Source organism: Pezoporus occidentalis, unplaced genomic scaffold, assembly GCF_034315485.1.
Source record: "Pezoporus occidentalis ecotype Australia unplaced genomic scaffold, CSIRO_AGI_Poc_V1 ctg164, whole genome shotgun sequence".
Taxonomy (NCBI): domain Eukaryota; kingdom Metazoa; phylum Chordata; class Aves; order Psittaciformes; family Psittacidae; genus Pezoporus; species Pezoporus occidentalis.
In genome coordinates, this window is record NW_026913466.1 from 3,637,583 (window position 1) to 3,651,903 (window position 14,321).

Consider the following 14,321-nt stretch of genomic DNA (forward strand, 5'->3'; position numbering starts at 1 on the left):
TGGATAGATAGTATGGTACTATCTACCATAGTACCCTGGTAGGAAAGGAATAAGGTCACAGTTGTTTCCAGTGTATCAGTGATACACTGATATTAGAAAACTAGTATTGGCATGTTTTGCCTGTGATTCCTACATTGCAGTTGGGAGGGTTCTCTCTGGTTTGCCAACCTCTGTGGAAGTCGTTGTTGTTAGGGTAAGTTTGCATCATACACACCAGCAGTGGCATATCTGCGATTTCAAAGCACCATAGTTTGTTATGTTGGTGCTGGTATGTTTCCCGTGAAAGATTTCCTATGGATTTAGAATGGTGTGTCAGGCTCCCACCACCTGGTTTGTCATCATATGACTGGTTAGCCAGATAGCTCTAGAAGGTTGAGATATCTCATCTTCAGTTAAAATCCTACTTCTGCCCCAGGGCATGGTGGTTCAGACATACATTGCGTCCTTCCTTTGAGCCCACCTGAGTGCTTCCCCAGGTGGAAGTTCTGCAAGTAGTGACTGTTCATTTTGTATCTACAGTATGAGGCATTTCATACCTCCCAGGCTCCTGCCTTCTGGCCACTAGGTTTTGGTTCTGATTTTTCTGACTCCATAAAAGCAAACAGTGACATGGCTGGAGAACGTTGGTGGCAGACTGGTAGTTTAGCATTGGTTATGAGAGATTCACACTGTTCCTTTGTCCATGTAATTTCTAAATTGTGTAAGATTTAGAAATCCTACACGTTTTAGAAATTTGCACTCAGTTTTTCCTCAAGTTTTCCTTTTTGGCTGTTGCCTCCTGTAGGCTCTTAGGCTTTAATCATGAGAAGTTTCTGGACTAGTACATACCTTGATGCACCATCAGATAGTTTTCAAAAGGTTGCGCATGGAGCAGTAGCTTATTTTTTCCAGACTTCAGCAGATGGACAGCAACTATTTTTCCCTCAAAGCAACTGAAGAAACCTAAGTTCCTTCAGAGTGCTCTACATACTGATCCCTACAGAAGTTCTGCTCTGCATGGGACAGAGGGAATGACAGCCCTGGTTCCTGATCATGTTGAGTTCCTACAAGTACAATGTGTACTCCTAAGTGTGGCTTAGAAACAGAATTGTTTATGGGAGGAGGAGTGTAGTACATGCCTTGTGTTTTGTGGCTCGGCCTACAAACCAGTAGTATCAGTGCAAACTGATAGCACTGCTCTGGTCTCAAGGGGGTTTTAAATATTTTTTGGGTATCTCACTTTGTTGAGAGCCTGGTTTGCAAGGTAGAGCTAAATGGAGATGATGCCTTGGCTCTGTGGAGCTGCTTTGTGTGGAGGATGTTGGTAAGAGGAGAACTATTGAACCTTTCTCCTGCCGTTTCACAAATTGAAATATGAATAGTAAGATGGGATCACCTGTGTTATCAGCTCAAATTCTCCACAATAGGACTACAGATGACATTAAACTCTTAAAAAACCCACATAGATTAGCTTACAGCCAAGTGTACGAGAGAAGATGTGTTAGGAGGGTGAAGACAGTTCTATTTCCCTTTGTTTTGTCTGTGGATCTGACCCAAATTTAAAAATACTTGTAGCAGCTAAAACATGTATTTACTGTGTAATTAATGATTGTAATGCCTGTATTGTTAGAATAAATGGCAACTCCAACATATTTTTTCCTTTCCTTTTTTTTTCCTGGTAACGGAGCATTTGAGGACTTGACATTGATTTGTTCGCTTGTGTAATATTGAGTAATACTGACTTTACTGTTGTTGTACCATTTGAAGAGAATGAAAATGTGAGGTTAATTGGACATTTCTGCCCCAAAAGTTAACGGCACTACTAAATCAACTAGAAATTGCTGATTTTTCTCATTTGGTTAATGACATGTTGTGTTTTGCTTTTTTTTAGGTCACATTTGGATCATCTTGTGGAACCTTCTGAGAAAACAAGGGTAATAATAAGAAAACAATGTTTAATGAAAGTATTTTCAGTACACAGTTGGACTGAAACAGGAACGGGTTATCTGGAGTAAGTATTAGAGGTTTTTGGTGGGGTTGGTTGTATTGTTTTTTTCTTTATAAAGTCAGTAGTGTGGTTATTAGTTATTATTTAACTTTGTTAGAGTTGCATTCAGAAGTAAAAATCAGTGATTCCATACTAGTTTTGGTTGATCAGCTGGTAATGGGTACTCTTTTGGGCTCTTACTGAAGCATTTCCTGTCTTAGAAGCAATCGCATCTTATGAAATTTAGATGGGTTTCAGACTCTTCTCTTTGCTCCTGTGTATTCTATATAGGGTTTTGAACAGGAAGTGGCCTCATATAAATATGGTGACATATAACCCCTGATTTACTAGCAAAAGTTAAAGCCCTGGCTGTACTTCCAGTGTATTCGAAAAATTGGTTGGGTTGTGTTTTTTTTTTGCTGAAAATTTCCATTCCTGGCATTTTCTGTGTGACCTTGATGTTTTTGTTGTCAGTATTTTAATATTTGTCTTGTGTTGCAGTTGTGTTGTCCTTCAAACTAGCATTAAGTCTTTAGTTTATGAATCTCAGACCTGTCTTTCCTTCACTGTTGCTAGCTGACTTTTAGCTTTTCTGAATTGTAGGCTGATACATGTATATCTCATTTATGATATAAGAAGTTGAACTGCCTAACTCAGGGACTGTGGATTGCACATTTTGGTACTAACACTGATATACTGATACAATATAAATCTTAGTTTCCTTGTGCATCACTTGCTTGAGGTAGGTCGCCTTGTTTGGATCAGATTGTTGAAACATATCCTTATAGAGGTTAGAAACTGGGAAAAATCTGCATAATTTTGTCTGATAAGGATTTTGCTCATGCTGCGTGCTATGTCACTGTAATTCTGCACGAGCCATTGCAAATGAGTGAAAAATATCTGGCCATTAGAACTGAAAGGGTTGGAAACCAGTTTTAGTTTACAAGAAGATTATTTCGACATACAGCTTTATTGCCAAGAGGAAATGACTCTTTTTAGCTTCTCCTTTAAAAAGGGATCTGGACATGGTGTCATAATTTGGGTAGAAAAATGTCTGAGTAAGTTTCACAGACAAGATAAACGTTTCCCACTTGGTATTTTTTTCAAAGTAGTTTTTTTTATCTGACAGAATAACACATTTGGATTGATTATTAATTTTTTTTTTAAGGTAGGAAATGCATTATTGTAAAGTTTCAATTAGAGATGGATTTAAAGAGGTTGATGTGTGTGTTAGTTCCCTTTTTGTAAGCACTTGAAGCTAATGCTGCAGTTTTAATTCAGCACATGTAAATTTGTATCAGTTCCTGATATAGGCCCTATGTCACGTGGCTGGAAAACCTACTCACAAAAGCTTCTTGTGGCACTGACGCTTCAATTCTGACCTCTGAAGTTTTCAGGAACTGTGTTGCATGATGTTGTTTGTCTTTTAATCACATACTAGACTACAGGGTAGAAATACAGGCACCTATCACAATGTCCAAATAAAGTAATACCTATTTGTTGTTTACACACTTCCTTTCAACAGGTTAATTCTCGAGTCTGATAATCAAGGCACCAAAAGAGATGGGCAATAATGCTGAAACTGAGCTCTCCAAACAAATGAAATTAAAAATGTCCACTGGAGGCAGCTTTAGTAATTTTCAGTAATTATATACAGGCTTATATTGGGCTTAAAACTTGCTCATGTGTTCAGTAGCCAGTTAACTTTGTCCCCCCTGTTTTGTGTCTTAAGGGACTTGGAGAATTCAGCTACTAAAATTGCTTCTAGCTTGTCCTTTTGGGGGAAATATTTTTGGATGCTTCATGTTTGTTTGTTTAGATTCGGACATTTGTGCAGAGTTCAATCATTCCAAAGTATTTTGCAGCTGGAATCCTTCATTAAAGAACTGAAAACATGAAAAGAAAGTCTGAATGGTGAAGTTTTAAAAGCAGATGTCAAATCTCACAGCTGGGGAGAAGTAACCCCATGCAGTAGTCATCCTGGGACTGACTGCAAAAGGCAGCTACTAATGGTAGTTCATAAAGGTAGGAGCTTTGCTGGGAGTCAGGTTTAGTGTGAACCAGCAGTGAACACTAACCACACAGCAGGCTGCCTCAGCAGGAATACCACCAGCAGGACAAGGGAAACGACTGCTCGGTGCCTCTGAATCTGCATCCAGAACATTTCTCCAGTTCTGGGCCCTAAACAACAAGAGGGATGCTCACAAACTGGAGAAAGTCCAGAGGAAGGGCTGCTGCTGGGGGGCTGAAGGATGTAACATTCGAGGTGGGGATGTGCATTACCTTTGATTGGGGAAGACAAGGAGAGAAAGATCTTTACCAAGGTTTCCACTGCCTGAAGGAGGATTATAGAGCAGATGTGGCCACGTGTCTGAGAGAGAAGAGCTTTGCTGTGAGGGTGGTTAAGCACTGGAGCAGATTTGGTCATGGAGACTTTGGAGTCTCCATCCATGGAGCCTTTCAAAGTTAACTGTGCAAACTCCTAAGCAACATGCTTTAACTTCAGTGTTGAAACCAGTCTTGGGACCAGATGACTCCCAGAGGTTTCTTTCAACCCAAACTAGTCTGTGATTCTTAGATAATTATTCTTGGTCCTTCTGGTGAATGTCCAGGACTACTTTTGGTTTTATTACCATTAACTTCATGACAGAAATACTGATTGAGTGCCATTTTTAGGATTATTCTTTGGCATTATATTTCAAGCTGTCTTTATAAAAGACATATGAAAAAGATGCATGAAATAAATCTAAATATTTGTGTTAGGCTTAGATTGTTGCTTGTTCAGTAACAATTCCTATTCTTATGTAGTAAATGGCTGTGAATGCCTGCTTCTGAATCTGTGGGGCTTTTTCCTTAAAGGGCATTTTTCTAACTTTAAGTGTCCATGGCATCTCTGTATGTGAGACTTGAGCACAGTCTGCTTGTGTGATAGCTCTGTGATTTGGCCCATGTGCCCTTCTTGTTGGAGAAAATTTCACTCATTATTTTCCACTGGCTTTAATTATTTCCCTTTTTACCTCTCTTTCTAGCTGCATACGATGTGTCTGCTGGAGAATAATTGTCTTTCCTAGAGGTTTTGATTGAAATGTCAGAAATAATTGAAAAGAGAATCTTTTAGTCCCTGTGTGAAGAGGTATCTATATATAGGAAAACTGCAGTTTCTGCTCTTCACTTTTTTTATAGTAGAAAGTCCTCTAGCTCATAATTTAGAGATGTAACATTTTAACAGCTGAATGAAGCAGTTGGCTGCTGTGGGAATTTGATAGTCTAGGTCCATTTGTACATGTTGAAAAGGGGAAATAGTAACCGTTTATACATTTGTCTTGTAAGTGGAATATTTACTTCTCCTGTCCTTCATGTTTACACTAGAACAAGTAATTACTCTGACTGGTGGAACAGGTAAGAAAATAGCAGAGAGCAGAACCAATACTGATTTAATATTTCCTTGTATTTCTTTTAGACTTGTACAAACGTTTAGCGGGGGGGGGGGAGGGACCCTGCAGTTTACTTAGTACAATAGATAGTACAATAAAAGCACAACCCCAGATTATTAATACATCTTTTCAGATCCATGGCAGGCACACTGAATAATAGCTTGGACTGTTACACACACCTTTAGGCTGTAGTTTTACCTACATTTTTTTAAAAGAGCTTAAGAGCTGTGAAGTGGCAAACAAGCCCTGGGGCTGGAGAAACTGTCACTTCTCCTCCGGCTCATCTTGTTTCTGTTTACATCTTCACTTTGCTGGCACAAGCAGCTTTGTAGGGAACTGACTCACCTGTGTTAAAATGACATCTTTATTCAGGGTTAAGCTTCCCTCTGGGTTATGGTTCAGCTCTTTCTCCTCCTTTCCCCTTGAGTCTGACTGTCCAGTCATCTTTCTTCCCATGTGACATCTCCATTCACCTTTTCCGTTAAGCTTGATTTTTCTGTTTGTTTGAAATGACCATGTGAGAATCTCATCATTTAAATGTTTAATAGAATATTTTTCTAGTGCTTACAACTGAACATACCCTAACGTAGAATCATAGAATCGTTAGGGTTGGAAAGGACCTTAAGATCATCTAGTTCCAACCCCCCTGCCGTGGGCAGGGACACCTTACGCTAAATCATATCACCCAAGGCCTCGTCCAACCTGGTCTTGAACACTGCCAGGGATGGAGCATTCACAACCTCCCTGGGCAACCTATTCCAGTGCCTCACCACCCTAACAGGAAAGAATTTCCTTCTTATATCCAACCTAAACTTCCCCTGTTTAAGTTTTAACCCGTTACCCCTTGTCCTATCATACAGTCTCTAATGAAGAGTCCCTCTCCAGCATCCCTATAGGCCCCCTTCAGATACTGGAAGGCTGCTATGAGGTCTCCACGCAGCCTTCTCTTCTCCGGGCTGAACAGCCCCAACTTCCTCAGCCCGTCTTCATACGGGAGGTGCTCCAGTCCCCTGATCATCCTTGTGGCCCTTCTCTGGGCTTCTTCCAACAGTTCCATGTCCTCTTTATGTTGAGGACACCAGAACTGCACACAATACTCCAGGTGAGGTCTCACGAGAGCAGAGTAGAGGGGCAGGATCACCTCCTTCGACCTCCTGGTCACGTTCCTTTTGATGCAGCCCAGGATATGGTTGGCTTTCTGGCCTGCAAGCGCACACTGCTGGCTCATGTTCATTTTCTCATCAACCAGCACCCCCAAGTCCTTCTCCACAGGGCTGCTCTGAATCTCTTCTCTGCCCAACCTGTAGCTGTGCCTGGGATTGCTCCCACCCAGGTGTAGGACCTTGCACTTGGCATGGTTAAACTTCATGAGGTTGGCATCAGCCCACCTCACAAGCGTGTCAAGGTCCCTCTGGATGGCATTCCTTCCCTCCAGGGTATCAAAACCAAACCACACAGCTTGGTGTCACTGGCAAACTTGCTGAGGGTGCACTCAATCCCACTGTCCATGTCAGCAATGAAGATGTTGAACAAGACTGGTCCCAACACCGATCCCTGAGGGACACCACTCATTACTGGTCTCCAGCCGAACATTGAGCCATTGACCACAACTCTCTGTGTGCAGCCATCCAGCCAGTTCTTTATCCAACGAGTGGTCCATCCATCAAATTGATGTCTCTCCAATTTAGAGACAAGGATGTTGCGTGGGACAGTGTTGAATGCTTTGCACAAGTCCAGGTAGATGACATCAACTGCTCTACCCCTGTCCATCAGTTCTGTAGCCCCATCATAGAAGGCCACCAAATTGGTCAGGCAGGATTTCCCCTTAGTGAAGCCATGCTGGCTGTCACCAAGCACCTTGTTGATTTTCATGTGCCTTAGCATGCCACCCAGGAGAATCTGCTCCAAGATTTTGCCAGGCACAGAGGTGAGACTGACTGGTCTGTAATTCCCCGGGTCATCCATTTTCCCCTTCTTGAAAATGGGGGTTGTATTTCCCTTTTTCCAGTCGTCGGGAACTTCACCTGACTGCCACGATTTCTCAAATATGATGGCCAGCGGCTTCGCAACTTCATTCGCCAGCTCCTTCAGGACCCACGGATGGATCTCATCAGGACCCATGGACTTGTGCATGTTCAGATTTTTAAGATGGTCTCGAACCAGTTCCTCTCCTACAGTGGGCCCAAGGTCTTCATTCTCACAGTCCCTGCATCTGCCTTCCAAGACTTGGGTGGTTTGGTCAGAGCCTTTGCAGTGAAGACCGAGGCAAAGAAGTCATTCAGAACCTCAGCCTTCTCCAAATCCTGTGTAGCCAGTTCTCCCGAGAGCTTCCTGAGGGGGCCTACGTTCTCCCTAGTCTGTTTTTTATTTGCTATGTTTGCTTCTCGGACAACATCCTTGTACTCTTCCCATGCCACCTGTCCTTGCTTCCACTGATTATAAGCCTCTTTTTTCATTTGAATTTTCCTCAGGAGCTCCTTATCCATCCAAGGAGGTCTCCTGGCCCTCCTGCTGCACTTCCTTCTGGTTGGGATGCAACACTCCTGAGCTTGCAGCAGGTGATCCTTGAATATCGACCAACAGTCTTGGGCCCCCTGCCCTCTAGGGCTATATCCCATGGAACCTTCCTAAGCAGGTTCCTGAAGAGGCCAAAGTCTGCTCTTTTGAAGTCCAGGGCAGTGAGCTTGCTGCACGCTCTTCTCACTGTCCTGAGGATCTCAAATTCGAGCATCTCATGATCGCTGCATCCAAGGCTGCCCTGGAGCGTCACATTCCCAACGAGCCCTTCCCTGTTGGTGAGCACGAGGTCAAGCATGGCACCTCTCCTTGTCAGCTCCTCTATTACTTGCAGAAGGAAGTTGTCTTCTACACAACCGAGGAACCTCCTGGATTGCTTGTGCCGGGCTGTACCGTCCTTCCAACAGATGTCAGGGTGGTTGGAGTTGCCCATGAGAACAAGGGCCTGTGAGCATGAGGCTTTTCCTATCTGTCTATGGAGTGCTTCATCCGCAGGTTCTCCTTGATCAGGCGGTCGTAAAATATCTACAGTGATCTGGATTATCAAAAGTGATTTACCTAGGTTGTGAAGTAACCAGCTCTGATCTCCCAAATCTTTAGTCTTGTTATCCTGGAGCACACTATACAGAATGCATTGATCTTTGTGTCAGGTCCCTCTCTGCCTGCTGCTATTTAAAGCTTACCAAAATATCTGAGAAAGCTGTTTACAAATTTTCCTAGCAGTGAATGTATCGGCTATGTTCTCACAACCCAGTTGACACAGAATACTCATCTGTTTGGGCTTTTTGCTTCATTTGAGCCTTTCTCCTTGTCTCCCTGACTTTGTTGGTCATGGTGTCAAATGAACTGTTACCTATATGACAGTGCTTTTCTAATTTACTCTTTTCTTCCACTTCTTTATATTCCATCCCAGCTTGACCATGCACAACTAAGTTCCAGTGAGCTGAATGTTTTCCTATAGTGGCCCCAGCTTCAGTGTGATCCAGTGGTCATATACTTCTAAAGATCATTTCAGACAGTAGCATTTGAATGTGCATGGAGTTTTTCTTCTCCTTGCAACTCACTTTAACTGCACAATACAGAGATGACCTGACACTCCTTACTTTTATATTTATATTTCAATGTATCTGTATAGTGATTTCAAGACAGAGCAAAGGATAGTCACGGATTAGTTTTGAGAAGCTGTTACGCTACTTTCTTGCTTTGTGCTCATTATGAATTATGTGTGCCCGTGAATTGTCCAAAGTCTGTCAGAATTCTGGGACTTGAGTTTTATTTGTTTGGTTCATTATGAGTAATCTTTGGAGGGAGCAAGAACTGTGGTGAATTGCCTGAGTCTAAAGTAATAAGGAGTAAGAAAATCCTTTTATCCTCCTTGTTCAAAGCAGTACTGATTGATAAGTCTTCCAAGTCTGGAATAACATTTTATTAGTGTTGTTCTCTACCTGCACACTTGTTTAGGAGGAAAATTTTCTGAGGACGAGAATCTGATTTACAGCTGCTTTAAAATGACACTTGCATTGAATTGTAGACCAATGTCTGTAAGAGCTGACAAGAGGTAACCCAGCCATCTGTTCAAATCAGGTTGATCAAATCAAATTTCAGTTTGAAACCAGTTAACCTGTTTGCATTTTGTTTTCCACCTCCCTATGTCCTGCTGAAGTCAATTGCAAATTCAGGTGCTCAGCATTTCTGGAGATCTGGGCCACTTGTATTTCGACGCATTAATATCGAAGTAGAAAGTCAGTTTTAAAATCCCGGCTTCAGTTACTCAGTCTTAGTGTGTAACTGTGAGGGTGCAGCAGTCCCCTTTAACCAGGGACTATAGAAGAAACCTCATTAACTTTTCTTTGTGGAAAATTAGCTGTATTTCAAGAAGAGAATGACAGGATCTAAACTTGAATAGCTGAGTGACCACTCTTGGTCTGAGCACTGTAAGGGAATGGCATTTAAGTAAGGCCTTTCATGTTTTCTATATGTAGATATTTTTAGCAAACTAAACAGTGATATTTTTATTCTGATTTCTGGAGGAATCCTGACTAAATGGACACTCAATTTTCCATCCCATAGGGTCAGCTCATGCAGCAGTTGGGAACTGCTGGGAAGTATTTATAGTACCACATGATCTTTAAAAATAACTTCCCAGGCTACACTGTAGATGTCTTGAGTTCTTAAAATCTTTGCTATTGGAAATAGATGACATTCCTGGAGTGGAAAATCTTAGCTTGGCTAATTTAGGCATGTGTGTTTATGATCTAGTTGTTTGTATTTACCTTCTTTAAAATAGATTGAGGTTCACCTGTGCAGCTGTGGAAGGCCAGACCTCAAGCAGGTTTACTTTTTTTGGCAAAATAGGAATTTCAGGGGCATGGTAAGAAATAACATACAGAATAAATTTTAGTTGTCAGTGCATTCCATCCTGTTTAAAGAGGGTCACTATTGGTCCTGTGTGAACTGTGAGGCCTAGTGAACAAACAGTTTAGTAGTACACGTGTTGCATAACGTAGATGTTTTCTGTTGTCATGTTAAAGCTTTGAACAAACCTAGGCTGCAGTTCCATGTTACACCTAATTTCATCCAGCTGGAGAGTAAGAGCAGTGTTCTCACCCACACCTGCTTCAGATATGGTGATTTCCTGTCACAGGTGGGCAGGTTGTTCCCTGAGTTAATGGAAAACTAGTAATGTTTGTTCATATCGTTTTTCCACTCTGCTAGGGAGGGAGGGGACAGCCAAAAATGGGGAGAAGCAGAACAGCTTCTGCCTGTAGGCTGCTCTCACAGCCAGCCGCAACTGCATGCAGGAAACAGTGACTTAGGAGACAGTGACTTGTAAGAGTCACACTAGTGTCTGAAATAATCCTGTTGTAGTCAGTATAAATGCAGTGGAAGTCAGCAAAATGGGAGTCCCACGCGACACTGAAACTATTGCCAGTGTATTGACTGCAGAACCATCCTCTTGGATCTGTAAGCTCAGTGGCTGTGAATCTGTAGTTCTACAGAGCCATGAACTGGTATGCTGATCCAAGGTGTTTGACTTCAGAGTCTTTGGAAGAAATAATAACTCACATATAAAGAAGGAGGAATTTTTACTTAAATTCATTTTTTATATGCCTTCTAAGTTTCATAGAACATAAACCTTCTTGCATATCCTGATTCCTTTGCCATCTTTGCTGCTAAATTCTTTCCCCCTACTTGTTCTCTTGCTTGCTCATCTTTTTATAGTACTAGATGTTTACGTAGTTAGGAAAACGATTACAGTGGTTATATTGTGTTAGTGCTTAGTGTTTCTCCTACTTAGACTACGTGATATGCTGCTGCTGTTTCCTAGAAAATGACTGTGGCCAGATTGTCATCCAGCCTCTTCTGGACAGTAAGATATTGTTTAAACACTGTTCTTGTGTGTCTGGATGGGGTGGCCCTTTTCAACTGCTTTCACTGCTTCAAGACTTTCTCTTTCTTTTAGCCCCTTGACTGCCACATGACAGAGCCAGCAGTAGATAAAGAGCTGTATTGATCACAGTGACGATAATCTTGAATGTGGTGCTTAACAGTTGTAATAACTTATTACATAAAGCAAAAATCTGGATAAGCCGAGTGCTCCTAGTTTGTGCATAATCAAAACAAGCTGGTTTCTGACATTTGTCTCTTATGTAAATAGTCACATTTTTAGTGAAAATGAAAGTAAATCCAGCTTTGTGTTTAACCTGAAGAGCCACAGATACTTATGTGCCCTTAAAAGGCACCCTTGTCTGAAAAAGGTGGTGTTTCTTAAGGAAATGGACTTCTTCATACACAGGTGATTTCTTCCCTGTTCCTTACTGCCCCCATAACATTTTGCCATTTGGGATAGCATACATAAGTATTCATCCCGAGAGAACTGACCACCTTTCAGGGGTAGGTGACATCATTTCAGATGTACAGTATCTCTTCTAAAGACTTGCCTGAAGACTAGATTTTCTTGGTGCTGTGCAGCAGCCCAGGAGAGTAAATGATGTGAGAAATAGCAGGGGGTTGGAACTTCCTTCTAACAATGTGCTATGTGGGTGTTTATATTTTCCAGCTTGGAACCTGGTAATTCCATGCTTTTACTTGTAAAATTAGTACTTGTTTTACTTGTAAAATTAGTATTCTTTTTGATTATGCTTCAGGATAAGAGATTGAATGTTGTATTGGAGTTTACTTTTGTATTCTTTTAACAATAGATACACCTCAAAGGAGAAGTGTTAGGGGATTTGTGGTGAGTTAACAAGTAAAGGAGAATTTTTATTTTAATGTGATAGTGTGAAATTTTGCAATTGGTGCATTCTTCAAAATGTTGGTATTAGAGGAATTTACCTGACATATTAATGCTGAGTATTGGTAACAATCCATGTGGATTTGTGGGTACTTTTTAATGTCTAAGTTTTTTGCTGATGTGATAAATTACTTTCAAAGAAAAGTTTATTGCATTGTTACTCCATGTCTAATTTTATTGCAGTGCCTCCAGGCAGGCTGACTTTCTGAGCATGCTCTTGATCAGCTCTTAATTTTAGGAAAGCCTTCTGAAATCCCTCCCCTTCTTTGCTTTGTTCTTCATATCTTCTTGGTTGGCACTGTTTCATGTCATATACTTGGATTTAATTCTTTTACACGAGTAAGTTAACTACCCGATGCAGGTAAAACTGAGTTCACCAGCTCTTCCAGTAGTGGTATGAAGCCTTTGTAGCGGGATGGTCCTGGGCTCACAGTGCTGTCTTGTCCTTGAGTAGTTGTGGTAGAATTGAGTTTGCCACAAACTGTTTTTGCTTCTTTCTCAGCAAAATGGGCTTAGTAAGAGAACACAACTCCTACTTAAAACCACAGCTTCTGAAACCCTGCTGATCCTATAGTCTGAAAGATAAGTCTCGTAACTCTTGGGGATGTTGTGAAAGCCTAGGTTTTGTTAATTGGTATCTTGTAATCTTCCAGTGGTTCTGCTGGTGACTGACACTTGCTGGAAGTGCTGCCTACATTGCTTTTACAGACTGCTTTTGTACTTGAATTGTATAGGCCAGGTGTGCATGGTTCAAGTTCTGTGTTTTGATTAGGGGAAAACAGTGAGTGGGATGCAATTCATAGAAGACCGTACATAGATTACTTTGACTGTCATCATTACTGAAACCCTCTTAGGAATCAATGAAGAAGCAGCCTGCTTCTGGTAGCCCTTTTTTGTTTGTTTGGTTTTTTCTTTCTTGGTGGTCTCTTTGGTTAGATGATGAGATACACTTCTGTTGGGTGGTAGGGAGGAAGCTACACAGTCTCTTGGCTTCTGGAGTAAGGCTGCTAGCACTAGAGTCAATTATTCTGTTGCCAGGAACTGGTAAGTCCTTTAAAACCCTACCCCCCACAACAGAACAAGAACAACAACAAAGAACCCTGTGCCTGGGAACACAATAGCTGTTCTCAGTAGCTGTTCAGGACTGTGGGCTGTTGGCTGGTCTTTCCTACCTAAAATGTGTGATTATTTTGTGATCAAGGTCACAATACTGAGGAAAGACAGAAAATTAAATACTGTAACTTTTACGTTGATTTCATAGAGGAAATTCTAACCCTCTGCAAGAATCCACAATGAAGAGAAAAATAGCTTAAATCTCTTCTGTGGTGAGCCAGTCCTGGTCTTTTGGTGAGGCAGTGTCAAAACAGTGAATGTTTATGAAAGACAACAGTGGTGAAAATCTCTATGACTAGATTCTTCTCTATCACTAGATTCTTTCCTCCTGTTTTACCTAGCTGGAACTGTGTTAGTGTGAAGTATTCGTTTTGCTTTAGGCATTTAGAATTTGAATTGTCTTTAATCAGGGAATTCTTTCTCCCTCTTAAAAGCAAATTAAAGTGTTATTTCATGTGTTGCTTAAGTTGCTCAAAATCTGGGTTGCTGTCAGAAGGGATGTTCCTGCCCTGTTCCCAGCTAAGGGTTACTACCACCACCTTTCTGTGTTCATGCAGCATGCTTCCTTAAAAAGCTGTTTTCAACTGAAAACTTAGTTTAAAAGAGAGAAATACCTGAAATCTCACTTAGATCAATGCACTGACCTTGCTGACAGAATGGGCGATATGGTCTTGTATCAGTTTTAAAACTGCATCTTAAGGCTGTGGTTACCTGCAGACACAATTTGGAGGCTTGCTTCTAGTTAAAAAATAAGATCATGCTTCCATTCCTCTCCTTTCAGAGGCTTTGGCACTCTTCAGAACCCACGTATGGTTCTGGTGTCACCAACATAAGAAGGACATGGAACTGTTAGAGCAAGCCCAGAGGAGGCCACAAGGATGATCAAGGGCTGGAGCACCTCCCATACAAAGACAGGCTGAGAAAATTTGGTCTGTTCAGCCTGGAGAAGAGAAGCTGTGTGGAGACCTCAGAGCAGCTTCCAGTAACTAAAGGGGGC

At 41.5% G+C, this 14,321-nt stretch overlaps 1 protein-coding gene across 4 annotated transcripts in view; it reads left to right on the forward strand.

Annotated features, from left to right (window-relative positions):
* PIK3CB (phosphatidylinositol-4,5-bisphosphate 3-kinase catalytic subunit beta) overlaps positions 1 to 14,321 on the forward strand; it is a 103,154-nt gene that overhangs the window by 41,170 nt on the left and 47,663 nt on the right. For 3 of the 4 annotated variants that reach the window (XM_062613228.1, XM_062613229.1, XM_062613230.1), the window contains one exon: positions 1,871 to 1,990. The gene's annotated coding sequence lies outside the window, so the exon portion shown is untranslated. The remainder of the gene's footprint in view (positions 1 to 1,870; positions 1,991 to 14,321) is intronic. The other variant, XM_062613231.1, reaches the window with a different exon arrangement.